The following is a 12,439-nucleotide window of genomic DNA, read 5'->3' as shown; positions in this document are numbered from 1 at the left end:
TACTCTCTGTTTCCTGTCACTCAGCCAACTTCATATCCATATTGCCACTTTCCCTTTTCTTCCATGGGCTTCAACTTTACTGGCAAGTCTATTATGTGGAATTATATCAAACGCCATTTGGAAGTTCATACACATGGCATCAATTACATTACCCTATCAACCCTCTCAATTAACTTATCAAAAAACTCAATCAAGTTAGTTAAACACGATTTGCCTTTAACAAATCCATGCTGGCTTTCCTTAATTAATCCACACTTGTCCAAGTGACTGTTAATTTTGTACCAGATTATCATTTCTAAAAGCTTTCCTACCACCGAGGTTAAACAGACTGACCTTAGTTGCTGGGCTTGTCCTTACACCTTTTTTGAACGAGAGTGTAACATTTGCAATTCTCCGGTCCACCCTGGTATCAAAGGAGAATTGAAGATTATGGCTAGTACCTCCGCAATTTTTATCCTTACTTCCCTCAGCATCCTCAGATGTATCCCATCCAGTCCTGGTGACCTCTCAACTTTAAGAACAGCTAGCCTTTCTAATACCTCCTTTTTATCAATTTTGTTTTTATCATATCCAGTATCTCAACTTCCTCCTCTTTCACTATGACTTTGGCAACATCTTCTTCGTTGGTAAATACAACTGCAAAGTACTCATTTGATATCTCAGTCATGCCCACTGCCTCCATGCATAGACCCCCTTTTTGGTCCCTAATTGGCCCCACCCCTCCTTTCACTATCCTGTTATTATTTATATGCCTATGGAAGACTTTAAGCTGCAGGGTTTCCATGGGAAACTCTGCCGGCCAGCCTTAAATTTAAATCAGACTCCCAATTGCATTGGAGCAGCCTGATTTAAATATTGTAATGAACTGTTCTGCCTCTCGAGAGCAGAACGCAGCCACGGCACACAACACACGCCATAAAAACATCAGTATGAGTGTATGCAGGCAGGTTGGGGTTAGTATTATGCGATCTTTAATTTTTAATCCCCTCGACCTTCTTCCACCCCTTGTGAGGTGTGAAAATTCCCCTACTCCCAGCATTTGTATGGTCTGCTATTTCTGCCCACTGTCTGGCAGGGCACTCTGCATGAAACAGCACTGCTATTTTCCTGGTCACCTCCTCGACCAAGACCTTTATGGTACTGCCCGAGAAATGGAAGGGAGAGTGGTGGGTGGGAGTGGGGAGTGGGTGATTGGTGTGGGGAGGAAGCAACACTGCTGTGGCAGCACCCAATTTTCCTTGCAACAGCAACACTGACATCCACCTTTGGACGAAGACACTTCCCCTTTAAGAGGTGCAGGCTACTTTTATATTGCAGGAACCCTGCTGGATCTCCTCTGCCCACACCCCTGCACCACCCACACTCCCCCCCCACCCAAGCATAAACTGCCAATTACAAGCACGAGTAGTGCTGACAGCTCACACGCATTATAGAAATGAGGTACATGCCTCAAACTGGCACGTGCCGCGTGCCAGCTGGTTCGGACAGGAATATCCAGTGTCCCGCCCCTTTGTGCCCATTTTAGGCGCTACCTTAAAATGTGCCCCATGTTCTTGAAATTGATTTTCACTGCATAAATTTCAATATATTCATATTTTTATGAAGTTACATTTTATTTTTTACTTTGTGAAAGAGTTTAACATAATATAAATTAATCTGCACTGAACCGAATATAGATACAGATGCATTTGGTTACATTGTTCCTTACTACAATATGTAATAAAAGTCATTTTAGCATAACAATCAGATTTTAATTGATGTAGAATTAAAATTTATTTAGTAGGTGAACGATTGAAATCAGTCCTACTGTACTTGGCTTTGTTTTAGAATTAAACATAGTTAAATATAAATACTTGTAATCGGGAAAATAAAGCACAGGCACATGCGTGGGTTGTAGCATTGATTGGTGAAAGAAGAGAAATATGTTGATATTGCTACTTAATACATAAGGGGAATTATGACGGAGCAAGTGGGTCAACATCCTTGGGTTAGAAAGGTGAAAACTGGCTGAGACTCGTTAGAACATAGAACATAGAACATAGAACATACAGCACAGAACAGGCCCTTCGGCCCACAATGTTGTGCCGATCCTTTGTCCTCTGTCAAGGACAATTTAATCTATACCCCATCATTCTCCTTTATCCATATACCTATCCAAAAGCCTTTTGAAAGTCCCTAAAGTTTCTGAATCAACAACTTCCCCGGGCAAGGCATTCCATGCCTCGACCACTCTCTGGGTAAAGAACCTTCCCCTGACATCCCCCTTATATCTCCCACCCTTCACCTTAAATTTATGACCCCTTGTAACGCTTTGCTCCACCCGGGGAAAAAGTTTCTGACTGTCTACCCTATCTATTCCCCTGATCATCTTATAAACCTCTATCATGTCACCCCTCATCCTTCTCCTTTCTAATGAGAAGAGGCCTAGAATGTTCAGCCTTTCCTCGTAAGACTTATTCTCCATTCCAGGCAACATCCTGGTAAATCTCCTCTGCACCCTCTCCAAGGCTTCCACATCCTTCCTAAAATGAGGCGACCAGAACTGCACACAGTACTCCAAATGAGGCCTTACCAAGGTCCTGTACAGCTGCATCATCACCTCACGGCTCTTAAATTCAATCCCTCTGCTAATGAACGCTAACACCCCATATGCCTTCTTCACAGCCCTATCCACTTGAGTTGCAACTTTCAATGATCTATGCACATAGACCCCAAGGTCTCTCTGCTCCTCCACATGCCCAAGAACCCTACCGTTAACCCAGTATTTTGCATTCATGTTTGTCCTTCCAAAATGGACGACCTCACACTTTTCAGGGTTAAACTCCATCTGCCACTTTTCAGCCCAGCACTGCAACCTATCCAAGTCCCTTTGCAGACGACAATAGCCCTCCTCGGTATCCACAACTCCACCAACCTTTGTATCATCTGCAAATTTACTGACCCACCCTTCGACTTCCTCATCCAAGTCGTTAATAAAAATCACAAACAGGAGAGGACCCAGAACTGATCCCTGCGGCACGCCACTGGTAACTGGGCTCCAGGCTGAGTATTTACCATCTAAGACCACTCTCTGCCTTCTATCAGTTAGCCAATTCTTAATCCAACTGGCCACATTCCCCACTATCCCATGCCTCCTGACTTTCTCCATAAGTCTACCATGGGGGACCTTATCAAATGCCTTACTAAAATCCATGTACACCACATCCACTGGTTTACCCTCATCCACTTGCTTGGTCACCTGCTCAAAGAATTCAATCAGGCTTGTGAGGCAAGACCTACCCCTCACAAAACCGTGCTGACTGTCCCGAATCAAGCAGTGTCTTTCCAGATGCTCAGAAATCCTATCCCTCAGCACCTTTTCCATCAACTTGCCTACCACCGAAGTAAGACTAACTGGCCTGTAATTCCCAGGGTTGTTCCTATTCCCTTTCTTGAACAGGGGCACAACATTTGCCACCCTCCAATCACCTGGTACCACCCCCGTCAGCAGAGAAGATGAAAAGATCATTGCCAGCGGCTCTGCAATTTCATCCCTTGCTTCCCATAACATCCTTGGATATACCCCGTCAGGCCCGGGAGACTTGTCTATCTTCAAGTTATTCAAAAACCCCAACACATCTTCCCTCCTAACGAGCACTTCCTCGAGCTTACCAGTCTGCTTCCCACCGTCCTCTTCAGTAATACACCCCTTCTCATTCGTAAATACCGAAGAGAAGTACTCATTCAAAACCTCACTTATCTCTTCCGGCTCAACACACAGTCTCCCGCTATTGTCCTTGACCGGACCTACGGTCCCCTTAGTCATCCTCATATTTCTGACATACGCGTAAAAGGCCTTGGGGTTTTCTTTTATCCTACCCGCCAAGCATTTTTCATGCCCTCTCTTAGCTCTCCTAATCCCTTTCTTCAGATCCTTCCTGGCCATCTTGTATCCCTCCAGAGCTATGCCTGTGCCCTTTTTCCTCAACTTTATATACGCATCCTTCTTCTTCCTAACAAGACTCTCAACCTCTCTTGTCAACCACGGTTCCCTCACATGACCATCCCTTCCCTGTCTGACAGGGACATGCTTATCAATGGCCCCTACTATCTGCTCCTTGAAAAAGTTCCACATTTCGACCGTGCCCTTCCCTGCCAGCATATGCTCCCAACTTATGCTCCTCAGTTCCTGCCTGACAGCATCATATCTACCCTTCCCCCAATTGTAAACCTTGCCCTGTTGCACATACCTATCCCTCTCCATTACCACAGTGAATGCTACAGAATTGTGATCACTATCTCCAAAGTGCTCGCCCACCAACAGCTCTATCACTTGCCCTGGTTCATTACCTAGTACCAAATCCAATATTGCCTCCCCTCTGGTCGGGCAGTCTACATACTGAGTCAGAAAAGCTTCCTGGACATACTGCACAAACACTACCCCATCCAAACTATTCGATCTAAAGAGTTGCCAATCAATATTTGGGAAGTTGAAATCCCCCATAATTACTACCCTGTGACTTCTGCTCCTTTCCAAAATCTGTTTCCCAATCTGCTCTTCCACCTCCCTGCTGCTATTGGGGGGCCTATAGAAAACTCCCATCAAGGTGACTGCTCCTTTCCTGTTCCTGACCTCAACCCACAGTGCCTCAGTCGGCAGATCCTCCTCGAAAATTCTTTCAGCAGTTGTTACACTATTTCTAACTAACAATGCCACCCCCCCACCTCTTTTACCACCATTCCTAATCTTATGAAAACATCTATAACCAGGTACCTCCAAAAACCATTCCTCCCCCTCACCTATCCACGTTTCAGTGATGGCCACAACATCGTAGTCCCAAGTGCCCATCCACGCCTTCAATTCACTCACCTTATTCCTGATGCTTCTTGCGTTGAAGTATACGCACTTTAACCCTTCTCCGTGCCCATCTGTCCTCTGTGACAGTGCTACCTTCCCCAATACCTCACTACACTCTTTGTCTTTCTGAGTGGACCCACTGGTCCCTGGATTACAAGTCCGGTTCCCATCCCCCTCCCAAACTAGTTTAAACCCTCCCGAACAGTACTAGCAAACCTCCCTCCCAGGATATTGGTGCCCCTCTGGTTCAGATGCAGCCCGTCCTGTTTGAACAGGTCCCATCTTCCCCAGAATGCAGTCCAATTATCCAAGAACTGGAAGCCCTCCCTCCTACACCATTCCTGCAGCCACGTGTTCAGCTGTGCTCTCTCCCTATTCCTAGCCTCACTATCACGTGGCGCCGGCAACAAACCAGAGATAACAACTCTGTCCGTCCGAGCTTTCAGCTTCCAGCCTAACTCCCTAAACTCACTTCTAACATCTGTGCCACCCTTCCTTCCTACGTCGTTGGTGCCAATGTGCACCACGACCTCTGGCTGCTCCCCCTCCCCTTTAAGGATCCTGAAGACGCGATCACAAACATCACGGACCCTGGCACCAGGGAGGCAACAAACCATCCGTGCGTCTCGCCTGCGCCCACAGAACCGCCTGTCCGTACTCCTCACCATCGAGTCCCCGATGACTAGTGCTCTCCCATTCTCTCTCCTTCCCTTCTGAGCCACAGTGCAGGACCCCGTGCCAGAGGCCCGGTCACTGCAGCCTGCCCCCGATAGGCCTTCTTATCGCTCCCACTGATCACTACAAAAGTCTATACGTGTGCACATTAGAAGAGGATAGGATCAAACCATGGCCAAGTAGCCTGCTTACACTCACTGTCATTCCTCACACATGAATGGTGGTTGCTTGGTCAGGTATCAGAGTACAAGCAGCACTTACAGAACTGTTCCTCAGCAAGAAGTGATGATGTCACTAGACTAGTAATTCAGAGGCCCAGGCTAATGCCCTGGGCACACAGGTTCAAATCCCATCACGGTGGCTGCTGCAATTTTAAAAATTCAATTAATAAAAAAAATCTGGAATTGAAAGCTAGTCTCAGTAATGGTGCCATGAAACTATCATCGATTGTCATAAAAAAAACTCATCTGGTTCACTGATATCCTTTAGGGAGGGGAATCTACCATCCTTACCTGGTCTGGCCTACATGTGACTCCAGACACACAGCAATGTGGTTTACTCTTACCTGCCCTCTGAAATGACTGAGCAAGCCACTCAGTTGTCAAGGGCAATTAATGATGGTCAACAAATGCTGGCCTTGCCTGCGATGCCCACATCCCATAAAGGAATTTTTAAAAAGTCGCTGAGGTTAAAACATTTTCTTTATCACCTTTACTAAAAGAATGCTGAAGCTTAACCAAATTATCATCATGCCTTGGAGGTAGATAGATTTTTGAAATATCAGGGAGGTGAGGAATAGGCAGAGCAAGCCCGAAGGAGGAGTTGAGGCTGGGGCAGATCAACCATGATCTTATTGAATGGCGGGGCAGGCATGAGGGGCTGAATGGCCTACTCCTGCTCCTATTTCTTATGTTCTTATGCCTTGAGAGGCGGAGGACAGTTCAATGGGAAAAACCAGTGGTTTCTGTTAAAACTTGCTGAACTGTAGTATTCTGTAGTAATCTTGTTTTTTGAGCCAATGCTATCAAATTGAACAAAGCCATGATGTTCAATGATGAAACATCTGCATTTGAAATGAGGGAACAGACCTTGAGAATTAACAAGTTTTGACCACTTCAGATACGACACCAGCAACTAACAATACCAGACGGGCTAAAGACACAAACTCGTTTGGAAGAATGCTAATGCAGCCGAGTCCAGCTGAATATCGGAGGGGAAGGAACCACCCCCACGCACCCCCAACATGGAAATTTACTGAAAGATGGTTAAAGAAGATCAGCGCTGTCAGGGCGGGCTTTCTCAAACAAACAACTCAGCATGTAACTGGACATTTGGCCTAAAACGAATATTAATTGGACCATAAGCCACTGTCAGTATGATATCTTGTCCTTCCCTGAATAAAGGTAGAAAAAAAGTTAGAAAAACTCCAGTGTTGCAACTGGAGGGAAGGAGTGACCTGGTCAGTCTAGAAGACTACAATTGACGTGAACTTGGTTGCTCGCGGAGGATTGTATGTATTTCACTTGCTTCATATTTCGAACAATTTATTATTCATGCTAAATAGTCCATCGTACAGTATAGGTTTTTATTGTATGTTCTGATATATTTTGAGCTAACATAATAAAGCTGAATATTTAATCTAGAAGTTTGAGTGCACTCCATTATTCATGTAATTTTCGTGTCCGAATCAGAATAAGTGGCTAAAAAGTCCTACAGGGATGCCTGGTGCTCTGCCCTGCTGTTATTCAAACCAGAGCCTAGATTTTATATACGTGCCAATGCCCTGAGAAAGAGCAGCCTCATCTGTGCCTATGCCAGCTACACAGCTGCTGCTGTGCACTCCCTCAGCATACCAATTGAGGAGCAGGCTTCTGGGCACCAATAAAGCCAATGAATCTCAGTGTAATGGTTACCTCCATTTAACTCACTGGCATCTACAGCTTGTAAAGAAAGGCTTGTTCCCAATGTCAACAAAGCAACAGTCAAGCATTCATGAGAAATGCTCTCACTGTGCTTAAGACATTTGGCAATGGGATTCCAGTGCCTTCCACAGTGGACTGCCATATACATAAGCCTGCTTGTATGACTGCATAGGTATTGGCTAGAGATTTTGTTGCTCCCCTTCCTTCATTCCTTCCCATTCCTGGTTAAAGTATCTGAAAATATCAATATTCAGGACCTTCTTGCACAGATGACAGTCATGATGCAAGTATGTATATACATGGACCTAACTATGTTTGTCCATTTTTATGTCTTCCACTGGAATGGCAGTTCTAGATCCTCTACAGTGCTGGGGGAAAGGAAAGAAAGAGGGGAACAAACCCTCAGTGGGGACTTGCTTTCCCATTTCACCACCACCTGCCACCACTATTCAGTTGCATTGTTGGAGCACCTATGCCGGTTTTTAAAATGGGATGACTTCCTGAACCGCAGCAGGTCCTTCCCTCATAGCAGTGATTTGCCTTCTGTTAAGTGTCTCCTTTCCCATGAGGAAATATAACACTTTCATAATATTTACACCCGTAAGATTTTAGATCCTTTTGCATTTGCATTAAGAATGAGTAGCAGTGAATATCATCTTAGGTTGCAGCTCTTTCATACATTTCATACGTGCATTGTTTAGCAGCTTCTGCACATGGTGACAAGTGCGGCGAAGTCCACATCCAACATATGTGATGTGTTAATGCATGGAATTGGAAGCATGAGAACATCCTTGGAGTACATGGCAGCTCCAGGGCCATCTCCTATGCAGCCTCTGACAATTGAGGCTTTGTTGCCAGTTTTAGATTCTTCCATAAGTATTCACACTGCAGGCCCTGTGCTGCACTGTGACTGCGTCCATGGACAAGTTCACATCCCTCAAATCACTCCATTGCCTTGCTCCTCCCTATTAATGTAAACTCTCCAGCCAGCAGATTAGCGGACAAGAAGAACCTGTGCATAGTACTAATGGCAGTTAGGAATGCACTTAGATTATGTTGCTGTCTTTCAGCACAGTAGCCCTGCAAAGTCTTCCTAACTAACATCTGGGGGCTTCTGCCAAAGTTGGGAGAGCTGTCCCACAGACTAGTCAAGCAACAGTATGACATGGTCATACGCACCGAATCATACCTTACAATGCCCCAGACATAGCCATCACCATCCCCGGGTACGTCCTGTCCCACTGGCAGGACAGGCCCAGCAGAGGTGGCGGCACAGTGGTATAGAGTCAGGAGGAAGTTGCCTTGGGAGTCCTCAACATTGACTCCATGAAGTCTCATGGCATCAGGTCAAACATGGGCAAGGAAACCTCCTGCTGATTTCCACCTACAACCGCACCCCCCCCGCCCCCGCCCAGCTGATGAATCAGTACTCCTCCATGTTGAACAGCACTTGGAGGAAGCAGCACTGAGGGTGTCAAGGGCACAGAATGTACTCTGGGTGGGGGACTTCAATGTCCACCATCAAGAGTGGGTCAATAGCACCACTACTGACCGAGCTGACCACGTTCTACAGGACATAGCTGCTAGACTGGGTCTACGGCAGGTGATCAGGGAACCAACAAGAGGGAAAAATATACTTGACCTCGTCCCCACCAATCTACCTGCCGCAGATGCATCTGTATATGACAGTATCTGTAGGAGTGACCACCGCACAGTCCTTGTGGGGACAAAGTCCCATCTTCACATTGAGGATACCCTCCATCGTGTTGTGTGGCACTATCACCGTGCGAAATGGGGTAGATTTCAAACAGATCTAGCAATGCAAAACTGGGCATCCATGAGGCGCTGTGGGCCATCAGCAGCAGCAGAATTGTACTCAACCACAATCTGTAACCTCATGGCCCAGCATACCCCCCACTCTACCATCACCATCAAGCCGACGGGCCATCCCTGGTTCAATGAAGAGTGCGGGAGGGCATGCCAGGAGCAGCACCAGACATGCCTCAAAATGAGGTGTCAACCTGGTGAAACTACAACACAGGATTATCTGCGTGCCAAACTGCATAAGTTGCATGCGATAGACAGAGCTAAGCGATCCCATAACCAAAGGATCAGATCTAAGCTCTGCAGTTCAGCCACATCCAGTCATGAATGGTGGTGGACAATTAAACAACTAACTGGAGGAGGTGGCTTCACAAATATCCCCATCCTCAATGATGGGGCAGCCCAGCACATCAGTGCGAAAGATAAGGCTGAAGCATTTGCAACAATCTCCAGCCAGAAGTGCCGAGTTGATGATCCATCTCGGCCTCCTCCTAAAGTCCCCAGCATCACAGATGCCAGACTTCAGCCAATTCGATTCACTCCGTGTGATATCAAGAAACGATTGAAGGCACTGGATACTGCAAAAGCTACGGGCCCTGACAACATTCTGGCAATAGTACTGAAAACCTGTGCTCCAGAACTTGCTGCTCCCCTAGCCAAGCTGTTCCACTACAGCTACAACACTGGCATCTACCAGGCAATGTGGAAAATTGCCCAGGTATGTCCTGTACACAAAAATCAGGACAAGTTCAACACAGCCAATTACCACCCCATCAATCTACTCTCAATCATCAATAAAGTGATGGAAGGTGTCGTCGACAGTGCCATCAAGCAGCACTTGCTTAGCAATACCTTGCTCACTGATGCTCAGTTTGGGTTCCGCCAGGGCCACTCAGCTCCTGACCTCATTACAGCCTTAGTTCAATCATGGACAAAAGAGCTGAACTCAAGAGGTGAGGTGACAGTGACTGTCCTTGACATCAAGGCAGCATTTGACTGAGTATCAAGGAGCCCGAGCAAAACTGGAGTCAATGGGAATCAGGGGGAAAACTCTCCGCTGGTTGGAGTCATACCTAGTGCAAAGGAAGATGGTTGTGGTTCTCGGAGGTCAATCATCTCAGCTCCAGGCCATCACTGCAAGGGTTCCTCAGGGTAGTGTCCTAGGCCCAACCACCTTCAGCTGCTTCATCAATGATCTTCCTTCAATCATAAGGTCAGAAGTGAGGATGTTCACTGATGATTGCACAATGTTCAGCACCATTCGCGAATCCTCGGATGTTGCAAGAAATGCAGCAAGACCTGGACAATATTTAGCCTTGGGCACAAGGTACAAGTCAGGGGTGTGATGGAATACTCTCCACTTGCCTGGATGGGTGCAGCTCCAACAACACTCAAGAAGCTTGACACCATCCAGGACAAAGCAGCCCGCTTGATTGGCACCCCATCTTCAAACATTCACTCCCTCCACCACCGATGCACAGTGGCAGCAGTGTGTACCATCTACAGGATGCACTGCAGCAATGCACCAAGGCTCCTTAAACGGCATCTTTCAAACCCGCGACTTCTACCACCAATTATCACGCATACAATTTTCTGCCATAATGCATCTCTGGAGGATTTGTTTGCCACTTAGATGAGTAAAAAGTCTGTTCCCTGCTTTTCATAAGCCTCCCTGGCGGCCCAAATAGAGGAAGTGGGGGCAAAGAGGGAGGTCCTTTTTCCCTCAAGCTGCAGAAGCATTCCCAGGACTGCAGTTGTACAGGCTTTGGTAGAAATGGCTGACAGGGTCAGTGCCATCAGCATCACCCCAAAGCCATGGATTCAATTTAGAAAGAAGTCCAATGACCTAGCATAAGCAGCAATCTGAGTTCACCGCTTCATGCTCGAGTTCTTTCAGAAGCACCTAACACTTCTTACACACTTTTCCCAACCAAACTCAATATCACCCCACACCCATCACATCCTTCAATATATAATCACAAGGTCACACAACACCTCTCTTTCGCATTCCAAACACAATGACCTCTTCCTTTCCTCTCTTCACACCACATCCCAACAACATTCCCTTCTCAAATACTACCACTAGCGCAACCACCGTCTCCTCCCACCACTACAAACATACGAATTAGGAGCAGAAGTAGGCCATTCGGCCCCTCGAACCTGCTCCACCATTCAATAAGATCACGGCTGACCTGTGTGTCTTGAATTCCACACTCCCATCTACCCTTAATAACCTTTGATTCCCTTGCCTAACAAGAATCTATCTACCCCCACCTTAAAATTATTCAATGACCCTGCCTCCACCACCTTCTGACTCAGAGAGTTCCAAAGTCGCACAACCCTCTGAGAGAAAAAAATTCTCCTTATCTCTGTGCGAAAAGGGCAGGCCCTAATTTTAAAACAGTGCCCCCTAGTTCTGGACTCCCCCACAAGAGGAAACATCTTTTCCACATCCATCTTGTCAAGACCGTTCAGGATCTAATATACTTCAATCAAGTCTCCCCTCACTCTTCTAAACTCCAGTGAAAACAAGCCCAGTCTGTCCAACATTTCCTCATAAGACAACCCGCTCATTCCAGATATCAATCTAGTAAACCTGAACCACCTCCAACGCATTTACATCCTTCCTTAAACAAGGAGACCAAAACTGCACACAGTATTCGAGATGCGGTCTCACCAATGCCCTGTATAACTGAAGCATAACATCCTTACTTTTATTTTCAATTCCTCTCGTAATAAAGGATAGCATTCCATTAGCGTTCTTTATGACTTGCTGTACCTGTATACTAACTTTTTGTGACTCATGCACTAGAACACCTAGATCCCTCTGCACCTCGAAATTCTGCAGTCGTTCTCTGTTTAAGTAATACTCTGCTTTTTTATTTTTACTGTCCAAGTGAACAACTTCACATTTCCCCACATTGTACTCCATCTGCCAGATTTTTGCCCACTCACTCAACCTATCTATATCGGTCTGCAAGCTCCTTATGTCCTCTTCACAACATACTTTCCTACCTATCTTTGTGTCATCTGCAAATTTAGCTACCAAGCCATCGCTCCCCTCATCTAAGTCATTGATATAAATTGTAAAAAGTTGAAGCCCCAACACTGACCCCTGCGGAACGCCACTCGTCACATCCTGCCAATCAGAAAAGGACCCATTTATGCATACTCTCTGTCT

Source organism: Heterodontus francisci, chromosome 27 (genome assembly GCF_036365525.1).
Source record: "Heterodontus francisci isolate sHetFra1 chromosome 27, sHetFra1.hap1, whole genome shotgun sequence".
Lineage (NCBI taxonomy): Eukaryota > Metazoa > Chordata > Chondrichthyes > Heterodontiformes > Heterodontidae > Heterodontus > Heterodontus francisci.
The sequence above is the reverse complement of the archived record's forward strand: the minus strand, read 5'-3'. Positions refer to the sequence as shown.